This window comes from Schistocerca serialis, chromosome 8 (assembly GCF_023864345.2).
Source record: "Schistocerca serialis cubense isolate TAMUIC-IGC-003099 chromosome 8, iqSchSeri2.2, whole genome shotgun sequence".
NCBI classification, from domain to species: domain Eukaryota; kingdom Metazoa; phylum Arthropoda; class Insecta; order Orthoptera; family Acrididae; genus Schistocerca; species Schistocerca serialis.
This window is the reverse complement of record NC_064645.1, coordinates 140362001-140383227: the sequence shown is the minus strand read 5'-3', so window position 1 is coordinate 140383227 and position 21227 is coordinate 140362001. Positions and strand designations below refer to the sequence as shown.

At 45.7% G+C, this 21227-nt stretch overlaps 1 protein-coding gene and 1 non-coding gene across 2 annotated transcripts in view; both read right to left on the bottom strand.

Moving 5' to 3' along the window:
• LOC126416749 (uncharacterized) overlaps positions 1-21227 on the bottom strand; it is an 888282-nt gene that overhangs the window by 803966 nt on the left and 63089 nt on the right. The gene's annotated exons all lie outside the window — the stretch shown is intronic.
• On the bottom strand, positions 17128-17202 carry Trnat-ugu (transfer RNA threonine (anticodon UGU)). Its single transcript has one exon. It is a non-coding gene; the product is annotated as a tRNA-Thr (tRNA).

Sequence of the window (21227 nt, the reverse complement as noted above, 5' to 3'; positions counted from 1 at the left end):
AGCCCAGCTTCATGGAGACGGTTGTGAATGGTCCTCGCCGATACCCCAGGAGCAACAGTGTCCCTAATTTGCTGGGAAGTGGCGGTGCGGTCCCCTACGGCACTGCGTAGGATCCTACGGTCTTGGCGTGCATCCGTGCGTCGCTGCGGTCCGGTCCCAGGTCGACGGGCACGTGCACCTTCCGCCGACCACTGGCGACAACATCGACGTACTGTGGAGACCTCACGCCCCACGTGTTGAGCAATTCAGCGGTACGTCCACCCGGCCTCCCGCATGCCCACTATACGCCCTCGCTCAAAGTCCATCAACTGCACATACGGTTCACGTCCACGCTGTCGCGGCATGCTACCAGTGTTAAAGACTGCGATGGAGCTCCGTATGCCACGGCAAACTGGCTGACACTGACGGCGGCGGTGCACAAATGCTGCGCAGCTAGCGCCATTCGACGGCCAACACCGCGGTTCCTGGTGTGTCCGCTGTGCCGTGCGTGTGATCATTGCTTGTACAGCCCTCTCGCAGTGTCCGGAGCAAGTATGGTGGGTCTGACACACCGGTGTCAATGTGTTCTTTTTTCCATTTCCAGGAGTGTACGTACAATGAGTTGACTAAAATCACGGTATACGCCCTAAAATCGTGTAGGACCTCTTTTGCCCGGTGTAGTGCAGCATCTTGACGTAGCAAGGGCTCAACAACTCGTTGGAACTACTCTACAGAAATATTGAGCTGTGCTGCCTCTATAACCATCCATAATTGCGAAAGTGTTATCGGTGCAAGATTCTGTGCACGAACTGACGTCTCGATATGTCCCAGAATTGTTCGATGGCATCTAAGTGACCAAATCACTCACTCGAGCTGTCCAGAATGTACTTCAAACTAGTCGCGAACAGTTGTGGCCCAGTGACTGGTTGTTGTGCCGGCCGCGGTGGCCGAGCGGTTCTAGGCGCTTCAGTCCGGAACCGCGCGACTGCTGCGGTCGCAGGTTCAAATCCTGCCTCGGGCATGGATATGTGTGATGTCCTTAGGTTAGTTAGGTTTAAGTAGTTCTACGTTCTAGAAGACTGATGACCTCAAATGTTAAGTCCCATAGTGCTCAGAGACATTTGAACCATTTTTTGAACTGGTTGTTGTGTTGTCCTCATTATTATTTCATCATCATCAGTGGAAGGCAACGGGAAACCACCACTGGAATCACTTCCCCAGAGCCGCGCGGGATTAGCCCGTAGCAGCAGCGCGGCTCCGGACTGGAGCGCCTAGAACCGCACGACCACCGCGGCCGGCCACGGTAAACAGGGACCTCATTGTCTCAGCAATGTTGTACCAATTTTTATGCTATGTCTTTGTTGCTCTTTACTCCTTTTTCAAAAAGATTCATTGAAAAACGAAAACTTTTAGCATTGCTACTACGGCTAATTGATATTTCGTTATTTTATTCGGTTATTAGTAAAAAATTAAAAAGTTTCTGTTATAACCGAGAGCAAACAAATACCGAAAAATACCGGTTATGCAGAACTAAAATAGACTAATAAAGTCATCAGAAGATCAAAACAAACTGCAAAACGATTTAGAAAAAATATCTGAATGGTGCGAAAATTGGCAGTTGACCCTAAGCAACAAAAAGTGTGAGGTCATCCACATGAGTGCATCTTCGATTACACGATAAATAGTCTAATCTAAAAGCCGTAAATTCAGTTAAATACCCAGGTATTACAATTACGAACAACTTACATTGGAAAGAACACAGAGAAAATGTTGTGGGGAAGGCTAACCAAAGGCTGCGTTTTATTGGCGGGGCACTTAGAAAATGACTGCCTACACTACGCTTGTCCGTCCTCTTTTAGAATATTGCTGCGCGGTGTGGGATTCTTATCAGGAAGGACTGACGGAGTACATCGAAAAAGTTCAAAGAAAGGCAGCACGTTTTGTATTATCGCGAAATACGGGAGAGAGTGTCACAGAATTGATACAGGATTTGGGCTGGAAATCATTAAAAGAAGGCGTTTTTCGTTGCGACGGAATCTTCTCACGAAATTTTAGTCACCAACTTTCTCCTCTGAATGCGAAAATATTTTGTTGACACCACGATAAAATAGGGGAAATCAGGGCACGTACGGAAAGACATAGGTGTTCATTCTTTCCGCGCGCTATACGAGATTGCAATAATAGAGAATTGTGGGTGTTCATTCTTTCCGCGCGCTATACGAGATTGGAATAATAGAGAATTGTGAAGGTTCGATGAACCCTCTGCCAGGCACTTAAATGTGATTTGCAGAGTATCCATGTAGATGTAGAAATAGCGGTATAGGTTTTAACTTGTCGGTTTTTTCCATCCTTGCTGTACACTTCTTCGGCTATTATGTATGCACGTATACTTTTTTCTCTTTTCTACATCAGGATGTGAATAGTAGTACAACATAAAATAACCTGTGGAACAAATGGACGATGCATGTTTCTCAAGTTCAGCGTCTTCAGAGTCAGATTAGGAGCTTGCCGAAGAAGTCCACGAAGCAAAAGAACCAACGGTAAATGAAACGTCGTGTTAGCAACAAGTCGGAAGGTTCAATGATTGAAATAGAACGCGATTTCGAATAACTGGCCACATATTGTCTCCTCTGGATTATTCGGTCGCATATTGCAGTATTTCGTTTCGGAACGTGAGCGAAATCGGCACGAACGACCTGCTTTCAGGGCCCTTAGCAACAGTGTTAGACTGGCGTTGAGGTTGGCGGCCCTGCTCGGGACGGGCGAGGCCAAGTCTAGCACCACGCCCGGGAAAAGTGGGGGTGTGGAAGGGGGTGAGGGGTGGGTAGACCGGAAAGCAGAAAAAAAAAAGGTCTGATGAAAATTTTTCGCTTCTCCTCCTTTCTCCCCCTCCAACTTTCTCTCCTACGTCTATCTTCCTTTCTGATTGTCTTTCTGCATTTCTCTCTCTCTACACACACACACATACACACACACACACACACACACACACACACACAGCGAGAGTGTACAGGGGAGGGGGTAGGGGGTGGCAGAGGTTTCCCTCCGCTCCCCTTTACGTCTTCCTCTAAACACGGGCTATGAGCGACACCCGACGACGCCATCGAGCACCCCCCCCCCCCCCCCCCCTTTCCTCCCGATCCCTTCCCTACACACAAAGGCTAGGTCGCGCGCTCAGTCGGTAACTGGCAAACGAAATAAAACGGCGCGTGGCTGCCTGCGGAAGCTGCGGAGCCAGCATAAAATATTTCCGTCGGATATTCCAGGAGGAGGGACAGACAGGGTGGGGGGTTGAGGGTGTTGGGCTGGATAGATAGAAGGGTGAGCGGGGGTTGGGGGTGGAGGGCGGGGGGGGGGCGCAGTGAGCGCGCCTGCGTCGACTCCCGCCGCGACACGGCGGCCAGGCGAGGCCCATAAAAATCATTACGCAGCTCGCCGCGGCCGCCATGACACCCCTCATTTAGCGACACGCCTCGCCCAGCAGGTAGACGCAGCGACTCTGCCCCGCCCTCCAGTGCACTAGTCGATTAGACCTACGGTTCCCGAACCTCCTGAGATTGTTAACCCTGAATGTAATCAGATATTACCTATTTTCATTAAGAAATTTCCGCCATTTGACTGTTAACTGGTCATTTATTTAACACAATCGTAACCTCGGCCTTACAGTCATTCTCAAGAGCATGTTGAACTGTTAAAATATATTTCATGTGTCTGACTTCATCGTCGGCAAGACATACTTCTTCTTCTCGTGGGGGGGGACTAATGACCTCAGCAGTTGAGTCCCATAGTGCTCAGAGCCATTTTTCTTCTCGTGGTTGTATAGCGCTGATTTCATCTGAAGCTTCTGGTCTGCAGACCTTATGCAGGTATCTGGAATTGTTACTAAGGAGCTCCGACATACAGTCCACTTATTGGGCAACCCTTGGAGTAGTTAGTCCACTATTCGCATATACGTCCTCAAGCGTGTGACCATTCCACCCCGCTTGGCTATTACGCATGGTTAATGTAACTGTTTAATATGTCAAACCAATACCGAAATGCCCATGATATGTATCAACGGGGACAGGTGAAAAATGTATGCCCCGACCGGGACTCGAACCTGGGATCGCCAGCTTAATGGCAGACGGTCGATCCTTTTTGTTTGTCTTTTTTTTTTTTGTTAATATCTCATTCTGTTCGTTGTATCTGTTCGGGGCGGACGTCGCAAGTCATCCGTTTCAGTTCGTCGTTGATCCACTAACTCAGTTTTTTTATTACAGAGGGCAGCTAACCGTCTGACCGAACATGCTTTTTTTTTTTTTCATTGTGTTCGATATTGTTCGTTGCGTTTGGTCGGGGCGGACGTCACAAGACATCTGTTCACGTCGATCGTTGATTCTTTGACTCAGTTTTTTTAACTACAGAGAGCACGCAGCCCTCTGACCGAACACGCTGAGCTACCGTGCCGGCTCCATCTGAGCCACCGAGGGCACAGAGGATAGTTTGACTGCAACGCTCGTCAGCAGATGAAGGTATTGATATAAATCATTCTAGTTTCGTTCTAGAGGGCTGCAGGTCATCAATGGCGTCTGTTCTTTCGGACATGTCCGAAAGAACAGACGCCATATCCATATAAGTATATGATTCTGGCAATACCGTCCATGACCTTCCTCCACTGTGCGGAAGCACACATACTACCCGAACTCTTACGGGACTTCTTAAGAATGTCTTCTCTCGCGGGAGGCGTGCGCAAATTACTTCCTGCAGTCGCGCTATCCTATGTGCCCTCGGTGGCTCAGATGGATAGAGCGTCTGCCATGCAAGCAGGAGATGCCAGGTTGGAGTCACGGTCGGGGTACACATTTTCACCTGTCCCCGTTGATATACAGGGTGATTCAAAAAGAATACCACAACTTTAGGAATTTAAAACTCCACAACGACAAAATGCAGAGCCAAGCACTATCTGTCGGCGAAATAAGGGAGCTATAAAGTTTCATTTAGTTGTACATTTGTTCGCCATTTCAGCCAATAAAGTTTTTGGCCCCTTTTTCTTCGAAGGTGCTACTGTAACTGGACTACAGTATCTGGAGATGTTAGAGAATTGGCTGTTCCCTCAGCTCGAACAAGAAGCACAACAATTCATATTTCAGCAGGATGGAGCGCCACCACATTGGCACTTATCTGTCCGTAACTACCTGAACGTCAACTACCCGAGGCGATGGATCGGCCGCTAGGCAGCCCGTGACAGAGCACTTCATCACTAGCCTCCAAGAAGCCCTGATCTTACCCCCTGCGATTTTTTCTTATGGGGGTATGTTAAGGATATGGTGTTTCGGCAACCTTTCCCAGCCACCATTGATGATTTGAAACGAGAAATAACAGCAGCTATCCAAACTGTTACGCCTGATATGCTACAGAGAGTGTGGAACGAGTTGGAGTATCGGGTTATATTGCTCGTGTGTCTGGAGGGGGCCATATTGAACATCTCTGAACTTGTTTTTGAGTGAAAAAAAAAATCTTCTTTAATACTCTTTGTAATGATGTATAACAGAAGGTTATATTATGTTTCTTTCATTAAATACACATTTTTAAAGTTGTGGTATTCTTTTTGAATGACCCTGTATATCAACGCCCGTCAGCAGCCGAAGGTATTAATATATAATTCTAAATATAAACAACTGGTTGGCTTGCCATGAAGGACAACAAAACGAGGCGCACAATATCGTCGGTGTAGCTTTGTGCTGTAAAAGAGCCGCAGATGATAACGGAAGGAGCCCTGCTGTCACTCATGGTTGTCGACCTGTGTGGCAGGCGACAGTCAGACTGGTATCCCACTGCTGTCCGGGACGTCTGCGATGGTCATCGGAGCCCGGAATCTCATTGACTAGAACAGAATTGTCTTCAGTGTCGCGTCCCGCTTCGAACTGAGCCACGGAGACCAGCAAATATGTGTCTGAAAACGCCAACACGCGGACGAAATTGTATGTTAAGTGATAGTGATGTACGGTCACTGACGAAGATTGTGACGAAAAATGCAACAGTTAACGAAAGTCACCGAATGTCGCACTCGCGAACCCTGTCAGCACCAAGACAACAGGAAGGGAGCTCGATATGCAAGGAATTCCACGGCGAGCTGGAATTCGAAGACCACTCATCAATGCTGCAAATACCCGTAGAAGGATACGAAGCACCGAAGACGTAAAATCTGGATTACGGACCTACGGCAGTAAGTCGTTTGGTCGGATAAGTCTTGTTTGACACTGTTTCCAGCTTCTGAGACGACGTGCTGAATTCATAAAATCTAGACTACGGATCAGTGGAAGAAATTCATTTGGTCGGATGAATTTCGTTTCATACTGATTCCAACTTCTACCCGCCAGGTTAGCCGAGAGCGCTAATGCGCTGCTTCCTGGACTCGGGTAGACGCGCCGGCCACGGATCGAATCCGCCCGGCGGCTTAACGATGGAGGGCGGTGTGCTGGCCAGCCTGGGTGTGGTTTTTATGCGGTTTTCCACGTCCCACTAGGTGAATACCGGGCTGGTCCCCACGTCCCGCCTCAGTTACATGGCTCGCAGACATTTGAACACATTTGCACTATTCCATGGGTTACACTAGACACAGACAGTTGCGGTACACTCATTCCGTCCCGGGGGGGGGGGGGGGGGGGGGGGGTGTACGGGGTGGTGGCAGGAAGGGCATCCAGCCACCCCTTAAATTAACCTTGCCAAATCCGATTAACCATGCCGACCTTGCGTCATTGTGGGAAAAAGGCACAAGCAAAAGAAAGAAAGGCTGATTCCAACTTCTACCCCTATTTACGTTCAAGAGTGAAACATGGCGAGGATTCGGTGATGATCAGCCATATTGTGGTACGCCGTAGGCCCCACGGTTACTCTGCAAGGTTGCTTTCCTGCCATGGATTGTCTGACCTTTTTGACAAATCGTGTCTATCCCACAGGAAAATGGTGTGTTCGCCAGTACTGATATTATGTTCCAAGACGACAGCGGCCCTGTCCACAGAGCTTGAATGTCCAGCATTGGTTTTGTGGGCATCAGCATGAATTGTCTCACATCCTCTAGGCACCACAGTCACTAGATCTCAAGGAGGAGAGAAAGGTGAGTCATCAGTATCCTCCTGCAACGTCGTTACTTGAAACTGCGACTGATTTGCAGGAAGAATGGTATAATACTCCCATGGAAACCTTACAGGACCTGTATTCCACGATTCCGAAATGAGTGAAAGCTATTTTGAATGCCAACGATTTTCCCATAGCGCGTTAGGCATGGTAATATGTTGTGGTTTTGTGTTCCCATATTTTATTCCGCTAACTGTATCACTTCCTGTATCACACGTGTTTGACGGTCAGAGCTTTGAGAATGGCTCGAAACTAAGAGCAAGGAAATCCTCTTGCCTTCGCACGGACTTATCACTTAGTATCGTTCTTATGCGACAGGATTACCAGCTCAGCTTTTATGACTGCCACACTACAGCTCAAAGCATTACTCACAGGGCGAGGAACTTCGTGCCTAGCAGTGCAGTTACGAGACAGCAAAATTTTAGGTCTACTTAGGAAATACTTTTTTTTAACCTCGGATATTCTCTACCTTAAGAAAGAATCACTGATATTATATCCACAGCTCATCGTCTAATGACTGACTTGCTGCCTCCAGACTGCAGGGTCCTAGGTTCGATTCCCAGCTGGGAAGGGTTTTTTTTTTTCATCGACGTCCAAGTTGCCCAAGTCGATCAAATAAAAGGTCTTGAACCAGGCAGTCCAATAACCGCAGAAAGGATTTCTCACCCACTGATGCCATACGATCATTTCATTTCACTGAACAGACAAATGCACTTAAAATGTTTCTCCTACCTCTAAATTGTGTAGACGTTAGTTATGGGTCCAGTTATATGGCACCTTTAATCAAACTGGATGTTTCTTTAGGGTACATTGTACGAAAAGTCGTCCTTACAACCAATAAAAAAATTATTTCTAGTTTGGCCTAAGTTCCAGGCATCTCTCGTTTAAAGTGAACTATTTTTCATGAGCATATCCTGAGTTTATCGTCAAGCTGCTGTAGACTTTGGTAATAAAATGAGAAATGAACGTACAGTGAGGGAATGGGCATACAAGCCCACTCTGCATTGTTACCAGGTCTCTCAAACGTCAACAGTCAAGGTTACGGTGTTGCCAGATCTCCCCAAATTGTCAATGCCCCGAGATGAACGTAAATAGTGAGGGAATGGCCATACAAGCCCACTCTGCATTGTTACCAGGTCTCTTAAACGTCAACAGTCAAGGTTACAGTGTTGCCAGATCTCCCCAAATTGTCAATGTCCCGAGACAGTTGTCCGTATCTTCGAGGTCATGGTCAAAGTCCTGATTCAGCAATTCTCCTTGGAAGTTACAGGTCAATGTTTTCACTGACACACACACACACACACACACACACACACACACACCGATACTAACAAAATATGCACGTTTCATACACAGCACTAACCAAACACTTCTGGATCCTTCTGTGCAAGGCATGATTCAGAATCATTTATACAGTTACTGTAATCACAGAGATCGGTTTACATTAGATAAGCTTCACATGACATTGCGTGAGGCTGAATTTTTTAAGGCTGTTCATCATTGCGATTAGGACACCAGGCTCATAAATCCAACAACCTCCTGCAGTGTAATGGCATAGTGTAGCGGTTAGCGTATAATCATGACATACAGATGGCTGAAGGTTCGAATCACGTAAAGTGCAGAGAAAGTTTTTATTTCTCTAAATCTAATCAAATGACTTTGATTATCATTTTTATTCAGTTAACTGGTTTGTATGTAATTTTTAATTTCTAGTACTTTGCGGTGTCCTTTACACCATAGCACTGACTTTCTTACTTGCTCTATTTTTCTTGCTTCCGTTATTTTTTCGTTTGGAATCTGTGTATGTCGCCTATACTCTGCAGCCAAGTGTCAACCAGAACTGCTCATTCGTTGGCAACACAGCATCCCATGCAGCCAGTGTGAGGATAGTTTCAGGTAACCAGTGGCAACGAGAAACTACAGTTTGCTTTTGTCGGTAAAACTGAAATTGGCTACACAAAGAAACATATTACGAAATTTTTCAGTCTTGAGTTTGTTCTTAGAGGTTAGCTTTAAAGGCCAAGAACAAAGTGATCGCTATGTTAGTTCTACCGCAGATTGCTGATCGCCGTTTTCTCAGATACGCTGAACATCACGAGGTTGTGGTTAGGGTAGAGCACGAGTTTAAATTTAGTCCGCAGTTCAGTCATTGGTCACGTACAACCAGTTCTCGACAGAGCACCTCCCATTCCCGTCACACCTTATGGCAGCCGCTTCCAACATCTCTCGGCATTACACATTAACAAAATTTGTAGAGATATCCGCCGCGTTTTTATGCCAGCTATAACCGAGCAGTAGCCGGCAGCGAATGTGGCAACACTGTAGCAACACGTGACAGACGCCAGCTGTCAAATAATATGAATCGGACTATAGTAACGCGTCACTTTATAACCTCACCAGACAATAAACAAGTCAGCTCCTAGTAGACATCAAGCTAATACCATTTAACACCAGCTCAGGCGTTGATAATGAGTGAACTAAGGCCATTATCAGGGCCTCAGTTTACTACCATAGCCGCGATAGTTGGTACTGTTGTCTCAGGACAAGCGGTTCAGCTTCATTTTGTACATGCATTTATGTTCTATGATATCTGAAAATTGAACTTCGGACCATTGCGATAACAGCTACAATGGATTGTATTTTTTCTTGTAATAGCTTGAAGAGGTATAAGTTTTTTTTAAAAAAAATCGGCGTATAGTGGATTCTTTCAGAGCAGTACGTAATTTACTTTTATGTCTCCGGAAAATATGTTTTAAAGTTTTTCAACCCACTACTGGGGCACGTCCAGGGCTTATTCTAGTCAAGCTGTAGCCTACATAAATCGTCAAGAGTACAGGGTTATTACAAATGATTGAAGCGATTTCACAGCTCTACAATAACTTTATTATTTGAGATATTTTCACAATGCTTTGCACACACATACAAAAACTCAAAAGTTTTTTAGGCATTCACAAATGTTCGATATGTGCCCCATTAGTGATTCGGCAGACATCAAACCGATAATCAAGTTCCTCTCACACTCGGCACAGCATGTCACCATCAATGAGTTCGAAAGCATCGTTGATGCGAGCTCGCAGTTCTGGCACGTTTCTTGGTAGAGGAGGTTTAAACACTGAATCTTTCACATAACCCCACAGAAAGAAATCGCATGAGGTTAAGTCGGGAGAGCGTGGAAGCCATGACTTGAATTGCTGATCATGATCTCCACCACGACCGATCCATCGGTTTTCCAATCTCCTGTTCAAGAAATGCCGAACATCATGATGGAAGTGCGGTGGAGCACCATCCTGTTGAAAGATGAAGTCGGCGCTGTCGGTCTCCAGTTGTGGCATGAGCCAATTTTCCAGCATGTCCAGATACACCTGTCCTGTAACGGTTTTTTTCGCAGAAGAAAAAGGGGCCGTAAACTTTAAACCGTGAGATTGCACAAAACACGTTAACTTTTGGTGAATTGCGAATTTGCTGCACGAATGCGTGAGGATTCTCTACCGCCCAGATTCGCACATTGTGTCTGTCCACTTCACCATTAAGAAAAAAATGTTGCTTCATCACTGAAAACAAGTTTCGCACTGAACGCATCCTCTTCCATGAGCTGTTGCAACCGCGCCGAAAATTCAAAGTGTTTGACTTTGTCATCAGGTGTCAGGGCTTGTAGCAATTGTAAACGGTAAGGCTGCTGCTTTAGCCTTTTCCGTAAGATTTTCCAAACCGTCGGCTGTGGTACGTTTAGCTCCCTGCTTGCTTTATTCGTCGACTTCCGCGGGCTACGCGTGAAACTTGCCCGCACGCGTTCAACCGTTTCTTCGCTCACTGCAGGCCGACCCGTTGATTTCCCCTTACAGAGGCATCCAGAAGCTTTAAACTGCGCATACCATCGCCGAATGGAGTTAGCAGTTGGTGGATCTTTGTTGAACTTCGTCCTGAAGTGTCGTTGCACTGTTATGACTAACTGATGTGAGTGCATTTCAAGCACGACATACGCTTTCTCGGCTCCTGTCGCCATTTTGTCTCACTGCGCTCTCGAGCGCTCTGGCGGCAGAAACCTGAAGTGCGGCTTCAGCCGAACAAAACTTTATGAGTTTTTCTACGTATCTGTAGTGTGTCGTGACCATATGTCAATGAATGGAGCTACAGTGAATTTATGAAATCGCTTCAATCATTTGTAATAGCCCTGTACATCTCGATGGGGAGCAGGGACATTGTAGCAGGTGTTCCATGTCCCGGACGTCACCACACTCGCACTTATTTTGTGCTTCGTTTTGGAGGTGATCGACGGATCACAACCAGACACCTCACTGCTCAACTGGACGTCTCTGTTGGTAGTGCTCACACACTCGTGCACCAGTAGGGGTACTCAAAGGTGTGTGCCCGATGGGTTCGTAGCTGTTTACCACAAGATCATAAAGAGCAATAAAGGACGATCTGTGAGGAATTGCTTGCGCGTCACGAAACAGATCGTGAAATACTTGTCAAACATCGTCACAGGCGATGAAACATAGGTACATCACATCGAACCGGAAACAAAACGGCAATCCATGGAGTGGCGCCATACCACCTCTCCTCCGAAGAAAAAGTTCAAAGTTGCACCCTCGACCGGTAAAGTCATGGCGACAGTCTCCTGGTACTCTGAGGGAGTTATTCTGTTAATATCTTCCCTCACAGTGTAACGATCAGCTCTGTAGTGGATTGCGTTAACCTTATAAAATTGAAGAAATGACTTCAGCATGTTCGTCGCCACAAAAATACAAATGAATTTCTACTTCTTCATGGCAATGTAAGGCCTCGTACAAATTTGCGCACCAGGGAGGAGATCGCAAAACTTCATTGAACTGTTCTTCCTCAACCACCCTACAGTCCGGATCTCGCATTTTCCGACTTCCATCAGTTTGGCCCAATGAAGGATGCACTGCGCGGGAAGCATTACGCAGGTGATGAAGATGTTACTGATGCAGGAAGATGTTGCCCGTGACGTCGACCAGCAGAGTGGTACCATGTGACCACACAGTCCCTCCCAGTGAGATTTTGTTGAAAAATAGGGTTTTGTACCCAAAAGAGTGGGCAATAATATGGTGTATTGGATTCATGAATGAAAGGAAACAAAAGAAGTGTTCCATCACTTACTGAACGCCCCTCGCTTATAACAGTGTCTTGTGTTTTGTTAGTGGTTACCAATACTTGTTCCGAGTAATTATTGTTTCTACATCTACATCTACATTTATACTCCGCAAACCACCCAACGGTGTGTGGCGGAGGGCACTTTACGTGCCACTGTCATTACCTCCCTTTCCTGTTCCAGTCGCGTATGGTTCGCGGGAAGAACGACTGTCTGAAAGCCTCCGTGCGCGCTCTAATCTCTCTAATTTTACATTCGTGATCTCCTCGGGAGGTATAAGTAGGGGGAAGCAATATATTCGATACCTCATCCAGAAACGCACCCTCTCGAAACCTGGCGAGCAAGCTACACCGCGATGCAGAGCGCCTCTCTTGCAGAGTCTGCCACTTGTGTTTGTTAAACATCTCCGTAACGCTATCACACTTACCAAATAACCCAGTGGCGAAACGCGCCAGTCTTCTTTGGATCTTCTCTATCTCCTCCGTCAAACCGATCTGGTACGGATCCCACACTGATGAGCAATACTCAAGTATAGGTCGAACGATTGTTTGTAAGCCACCTCCTTTGTTGATGGACTACATTTTCTAAGCACTCTCCCAATGAATCTCAACCTGGTACCCGCCTTACCAACAATTAATTTTATATGTCATTCCACTTCAAATCGTTCCGCACGCATACTCCCAGATATTTTACAGAAGTAACTGCTACCAGTGTTTGTTCCGCTATCATATAATCATACAATAGAGGATCCGTCTTTCTGTGTATTCGCAATACATTACATTTGTCTATGTTAAGGGTCAGTTGCCACTCCCTGCACCAAGTGCCTATCCGCTGCAGATCTTCCTGCATTTCGCTACAATTTTCTAATGCTGCAACTTCTCTGTATACTACAGCATCATGCGCGAAAAGCCGCATGGGATTTCCGACACTATCTACTAGGTCATTTATATATATTGTGAAAAGCAATGGTCCCATAACACTCCCCTGTGGCACGCCAGAGGTTACTTTAACGTCTGTAGACGTCTCTCCATTGATAACAACATGCTGTGTTCTGTTTGCTAAAAACTCTTCAATCCAGCCACACAGCTGGTCTGATATTCCGTAGGCTCTTACTTTGTTTATCAGGCGACAGTGCGGAGACAACAAGTATTTGCGAACAACGTGAAACTAGCCCAGATTCACAGTACCAGAGCGCTGTCACGAGTCGTTAAACTGAGTATACATCGACCACAAGCAAACTCTGTAACGAGGAACACGCGATTTAGGACACAATAGGAGCTCGAGAAGATTTCCTGGTGTCACGTCGTTGAAGCTTCCATTGAGCCATCAGTGCCGCTACACGCGGTAACCAGCAGCCCTACAATCGCGAGTGTACTACACAGTGCTGCAGCCTCCACTTAGCTTGATCGCTGGTGGGACACGCCCAGTCGACAGCGGCCGGATACCGGGTATTAGGGGGTCTGGATGGGCTAGCGCACCGACGGTGTCTGGCCGCGGGGTGAGCACGTGAGACAGTGCCGCCCGTTCATCGTGCCTCACTCGCGTAGTAAGGGAAAAGGCTCTCCTAGCAACAAGGAGTATCGCACTAGGTTCTTACTTGTACGGCCCGGTTCTATGGACCATGACTTGGTGGGGGCGGGGGGGGGGGGGGGGGAGAAGAGACAGAGGGGCCTTAATACAGTGGAATGATACAAAGGCAGAACTGGACTCAACAAATAAGACTATTTTCCTTACGTTAGCTTCCACCGCCACTGAGTGTGCTAACACGATTGTTCCACTGAAACACACTTTTAGCCAAAATTAAACTAGCCACTACAGGCCTGTTTCGGCTTCTTCTACATCTATATCTGCACCTCCACTTCTCAAGCCACTATAAGGTATGTGGCGGAGGGTACTTCTGCTACCGTTACATTCCCCCCCCCCCCCCCCCCCCCGCCACACTATTGACGGGAAATTATTGAAAACAGTAACCATCGTAAAATATTTAGGAATAACTATTCTGTGCGACATAAAGCGTAATGATCACACAGCACAAATAGCAGGATAAAAAGAAGCCGCGCTGAGATTCATTGGGAGAATCTTAAGGAGATGCAGTTAAAGTCCGAAAGAAGTGCCTTACAGAACAATCTATTCACGAATGGCACGTGGAAATACGCCTGTCGTAGGAGGAAGATGGAACTTAGCCTCTCGGAATATCAACGGCACATCTCTCCGTGAACAACAAGCCTCTCTTTTAGCGTCGGTTACTGTAGTTCGTTGGGCATGTTCGTAACGCTCTCGCTCAGATTACGCAACATCTTGACGAAACGTGCGGCTCTTCGTTAGATTCCTTCCCCCCCCCCCCCCCCCCCTCCCTCCCTCCCATTTTTTCTATTAATTCAAGCTAGTAAGGATCCCTGACTGACGAGCAATACTCAATAATCGGTCGAACAATTCTTATGTAAGGCGTTTCTTTCGAACTTGAACTGCATTTCCTTAAGATTCTTCCAATGAAACTCGGCGAGGCATCTTCTTACCCTGCTATTTGTGCTGTGTGATAAATCCGCTTTATGTCGCACAGAATGGTTATTCCTAAATATTTAAGATAGTTACTGTTTTCAGTGATTTCCTGTCAATACACACTACCGCCCCATTCGGACAAATAATATATGACGCATCACGGAACAATTATCCGAATGGGGCGGAAATCGCTAGACGCGATATACATGAACAAACAAATGACTACAATTTCAGAAAAAATTCATGATTTATTCAAGACAATGAGCTTCAAAGATGGAGCAACTCCACCCGTGGCCCTTATGCAAGCAGTTATTCGGCTTGGCACTGATTCAGAGAGTTGTTCTGTCCAACTGGCGCCTTACACCCTCAAAATCCAGAAATGGTCGGAAGGCCCTGCCCATAAGTCTCCAAACGTTCAGTTGGGAGAGATCCGGCAACCTTCCCAGCCAAGGTATGGTATGGTACAGACGAAGGCAACCACTAGAAACTCTCGCCGTATGCTGGCAGGCATTATCTTGCTGAAATTTAAGCGCAGGCTGGCTTGATATAAAGGCTAACAACATGGGACCCAGTATCGTCGACCTACTGCTGCGATGCGAGGGTGCCGCGGATAACAACCAAAGAGCCCTGCTATGAAAGGAAATGGCACCCCAGACGATAAATTCTGGTTGCCGGGCCGCTGCACGGGGCGTCTCCGGACACAGAATTGTCTTCAATGATGACTCCTGCTTCAAACTGAGGTCCAACGACCAGGAAGACTTGTCTGGAGACGCCCAGGTCTGACAACTACGAGTGACGGTCTGGGGTGCCATTACCTGAGGAATGTTGTTGTTGTTGCTGTTGTTATGGTCTTCAGTCCAGAGACTGATTTGATGCAGCTCTCCATGCTACTCTATCCTGTGCAAGCTTCTTCATCTCCCAGTGCCTACTGCAACCTACATCCTCCTGTATCTGCTTAGTGTATTCGTCTCTTGGTCTCCCTCCAATACTAAATTGGTGATCCCTTAATACCTCAGAACATGTCCTACCAACCGATCCCTTCTTCTAGTCAAGTTGTGCCACAAATTTCTCCTCTCCCCAATTCTATTCAATACCTCCTCATTAGTTGTGATCTACCCACCTAATCTTCAGCATTCTTCTGTAACATCACATTTCGAAAGTTACTATTCTCTTCGTGTCCAAACTATTTATCGACCACGTTTCACGTCCATACATGGCTGCACTCCATACAAATACTTTCAGCAGAAATGACTTTCTGACACTTAGATCTATACTCGATGATAACAAATTTCTCTTCTTCAGAAACGCTTTCCTTGCTATTGCCAGTCTACCATTTATATCCCCTCTTCTTCGACCATCATGAGTTATTTTGCTCCCCAAATAGCAAAACTCATTAACTACTTTAGGCGTCTCATTTCCTAATCTAATTCCCTCAGCATCACCCGAGTTAACTCGACTACATTCCATTATCCTCGTTTTGCTTTTGTTGATGTTCATCTTATATCCTCCTTTCATGACATTGTCCATTCCGTTCTACTGCTCTTCCAAGTACTTTGCTGTCTCTGACAGAATTACAGTGTCATCGGCGAACCTCAAAGTTTTAATTTCTTCTCCATGGATTTTAATTCCTACTCCAATTTTTTTGTTTCCTTTACTGCTTGCTCAGTATACAGATTGAATAACACCGGGGATAGGCTACAACCCTGTCTCACTCCCTTCCCAACCACTGCTTCCCTTTCATGCCCCTCGATTCTTATAACTGCCATTTGGTTTCTGTATAAATTGTAAATAGCCTTTCACTCCCTGTATTTTATCCCTGCCACCTTCAGAATTTGAAAGAGAGTATTCCAGTCAACACTGTCAAAAGCTTTCTCTAAGTCTACAAATGCTAGAAACATCGGTTTGCCTTTCCTTAATCTATCTTCTAAGATAAGTCGTAGGGTCAGTATTGTCTCACGTGTTCCAACATTTCTACGGAATCCAAACTGATCTTCCCCGAGGTGGGCTTCTACCAGTTTTCCCATTCATCTGTAAAGAATTCTAGTTAGATTTTTGCAGCCGTGACTTATTAAACTGATAGTTAGCTAATTTTCACACCTGACTTGAAGAATAACAGGAATGAAATTAGCGACGAACTTTACATCGTAATTTGGGACAACGAAGTAGACTAAGTTAAGAAATTCTGCTACCTTGGGAATAAACTAATACATGAGGGAGCAAGCTAGAATTAAAAACCAGATTAGCAAAGGTAAAAAAGGCCCTCCTGGTAAAAAAAAAGTATATTAGTATCAAACAAAGTCCATAATTTAAGGAACAAATTTCTGAGAATGAGCATTTGGAACATATCATTATATTAAAATTATATATCAATACCTTCATCTGCTCACGGGCGTTAATATATATCAACAGGTGAAAATATGTGCCCCGACCGGGACTCGAACCCGGCATCTCCTGCTTACACGGCAGGCGCTCTATCCAGCTGAGCCACCGAGGGCACAGAGCATAGTGAGACTGCAGGGGCTATCTCGATCACGCCTCCCGCGAGGTCCGCATTCTCTCCTTATATGTCCACACACTACATTCGTAGTGTCCCTACCCAGCACACTCAGTACTCGTGGAAGACATTCTTATCAAGTCCTGTAAGAGTTCGGGTAATATGTGTGCATCCGTACAGAAGAAGGAGGTCATGGCCGGTATTGCCAGAACTGTATACTTATATGGATATGGTGTCTGTTCTTTCGGACATGTCCGAAAGAACAGACATCATATCCATATAAGTATATACATTATAAGGCGGTGAATCACGGACTGTGGGCAACAAGAAAAGAAATGAATCGTAGTGTTTGATCTGTGGTACTATAGAAGGTGTTGAAAATAGGGTTAACTGAGAATAGAGGAGGTTCTCCGCAGAATGAGCGAGGAAAGAAACGTCTGGAAAACATCTAAATCTACATCTACATTTATACTCCGCAAGCCACCCAACGGTGTGTGGCGGAGGGCACTGTCATTACCTCCCTTTTCTGTTCCAGTCGCGTATGGTTCGCGGGAAGAACGACAGTCTGAAAGCCACCGTGCGCGCTCGAATCTCTCTAATTGTACATTCGTGATCTCCTCGGGAGGTATAAGTAGGGGGAAGCAATATATTCGATACCTCATCCAGAAACGCACCCTCTCGAGACCTGGACAGCAAGCTACACCGCGATGCAGAGCGCCTCTCATGCAGTCTGCCACTTGAGTTTGCTAAACATCTCCGTAACGCTATCACGCTTACCAAATAACCCTGTGACGAAACGCGTCGCTCTTCTTTGGATCTTCTCTATCTCCCCCGTCAACACTGAGAAAAATAAGGGACACGATTATAGAAAATGTGTTAAGGCATCAGGAAATAGCTTACATGACAATAGAGGGTAAAAGCTGTAGGTTACAACAGATTGGAATATATTCAACAACTAACTGAGGACGTCGGACGCAAAGTGCTACTCCCGGACGGTGAGGTTGCCGCGAGAGAGGAACTCGTGGCGGGCCGCATCGAAGCAGTCAGGGACCTGATTAATAAAAGAAAAGTAAGCTGTTTACGTTAGAAATCTGCATTTCTGATCATTAGCTCTTTACTAGTAACTGCTCAGATTAGGAAACTCTGTAATCAGTATAATTTTTACCCAAAGATTTTAGTTTCCCTGAATATTTCTGCTGTGTTATTACAAGACGGAATATTTTATCTTTAATGATAGCAGCTGAGTACCCAATATCGAACGGTGGAGAGAGCACTACTTTTTAAACGTCGGTAAAGAAGTACCAGGCGATCAAAAAGTCAGTATAAATTTGAAAACTTAATAAACCACGTAATAATGTAGATAGAGAAGTAAAAATTGACACACATGCTTGGAATGACATGGGGTTTTATTAGAACAAAAAAAACTAAGTTCACAAAATGTCCGACAGATGGCGCTGGACAGCAAAACGTCAGTGATTGCGCATGACAATCGTCATGCTTGGCCTCCCAGGTCCCCAGACCTAAGTCCGTGCGATTATTGGCTTTGGGGTTACCTGAAGTCGCAAGTGTATCGTGATCGACCGACATCTCTAGGGAAGCTGAAAGACAACATCCGACGCTAATGCCTCACCATAACTCCGGACATGCTTTACAGTGCTGTTCACAGCATTATTCCTCGACTACAGCTACTGTTGAGGAATGATGGTGGGCGTATTGAGCATTTCCTGTGAAGAATATCATCTTTGCTTTATCTTACGTTGTTATGCTAATTATTGCTATTCTAATTAGATGAAGCGCCATCTGTCAGACATTTGTTGAACTTTTGTATTTTTTTGGTTCTAATAAAAACTCATGTCATTCCAAGCACGTGTGTCAATTTGTACCTTTCTATCTACATTATTCCGTGATTTATTCAGTTTTCAAATTTATACTGACTTTTTGATCACCCTGTAGAATGTCCACAGGCAAAAACCTTAACGAAAAAGAAGAGACAGAGGAGTTTTAAAACTACACCATGGGGAATGAATCATGGTAACACCGCTGCAAGAGTAGTAGTTTTATGGAATGACATGGTGCACACATTAATTACTGTGTAAAGACGTAAACTACCATGGCATGTAACCGATTTCCTCTCAGAACTTACGTCACAATTACGCGTCGAGGCTTCAGCAGCTGTAAGAGCAGGAATTTTCCACACCTAATGACAAGCGCTAACGATGTACCAGATAGTCGCTCTATTTTTGACGTCCGCAGCGGGAAGCAAGTGGGCAAGTAAAGCGCACAGCGACGGACGTAAAAATACTCCACTCCCTCTGTATTATTTCCTTTAAGAATGAGAGGCAGCCGTTAATGTCAACCGGCCAGAGTTCCTGAAATCGAATTTTAATTTAGATCGTTCAACGAAAACGATATAGGCTACACTGGCACGTAAGTACTTAGAGAAAAAAATGTTCTGTTTCCTTAAACATCAATCAGCAAATATTTCAGCACCAAGTTTCGAAAGTACACGCTAATCAGTAGATATCCGGTTAACTGTAGTAGCTGGTATTGATGAACGCCATGTCCACGCGATGACGTAAATCAAGTACAGCTGTAGTAGTGGAACATGGAAACGCTTTGGATCGTAGAAATCAAATAAACTAAAATATTGTCACAGGGATAGGTAATGTCCGGCCCCGGCAGCTGAGTGGTCAGCGCGACAGAACGTCAATCCTAAGGGCTCGGGTTCGATTCCCGGCTGGGTCGGAGATCTTCTCCGCTCAGGGACTGGGTGTTCTGTTATCCACTTATCATCATTTCATCCCCATCGACGCGCAAATCGCCGAAGTGGCGTCAAATCGAAAAACTTGCACCCGGCGAACTGTCTACCAGACGGGAGGCCTTAGTCACACAACATTTTAGGGGATAGGTAATAATATACAATGAGGAGATAGGTCTGGATGGTAACACTGGTCATGAGTTTTACAAGCCACCACAGTCCCATACAAGTAGAGGGTTGGACAAAATACGGAAACACTAAAAAGACAACAGATTACCGCGCCTGATACCGTGCAGGAAACCAGTTGGCATTCAAAACTGCTTCCAGTCGTATAGTATTGGATAAATACAGATCCTGTATGGTTTTGCAAGGGAATCTTATACGATTCTCCCCGCAAAATAGCGGCAACTTCATGTACCGCTAAGTAGTCTTCAGTCTGACCGCATATCTTGTAAGAAAATGAAACGGCTACAGACGTCCTTATGATCATGTTTATTTTTTAGCTACCAGTTTCGGCGCTTCAAAGCGCCATCTTCAGGCCGTAGTTGATACTGAGGGTTGACAAGATTCCTATATATACCGCATCAGTGGGCGACCTAACAGGTTACGCGAACTATCTGTGTATCTGTTATGCTGGCCACTGATGCGATATATATACTGACCGTGTCAACCCCATCAGCATCAACAACGGCCTGATGACGGCGCGTTGACGCGCCGAAACTCGTAGCTACAAAAAAATGTTCAAATGTGTGTGAAATCTTAACTGCTAAGGTCATCAGTCCCTAAGCTTACGCACTACTTAACCTAAATTATCCTAAGGACAAACACACACACCCATGCCCGAGGGAGGCCTCGAACCTCCGCCGGGATCAGCCGCACACTCCATGACTGCAGCGCCCAAGACCGCTCGGCTAATCCCGCGCAGCGTAGCTACAAAATAAACAAAATTATACGGACGGCTGTAGGCGTTTCATTTTCTTAGAATAGTACACGGCCGTAGTCGCCAAGACCTCCTCTCAAAAGGATGGACGTACAAAAACGTGATCGCATGTCTATTCAGATTACGTACAGTCAATTTACCTTAGGTAGCGTCTTCCTGAAAGCAAATAGTAAACGCGTAAATTACTAACAAATGGACGTCCAAGATGTGAGAACTATGTGCCATCCGCGTAGGTTTCAGCAACGAGGAGCTGAAAAGTCTCTACTGGTTGGCAGACTTTCCTCTGCTTAATGAGACAACCGTGTACTTGCAGCAGAAGAAATACTCA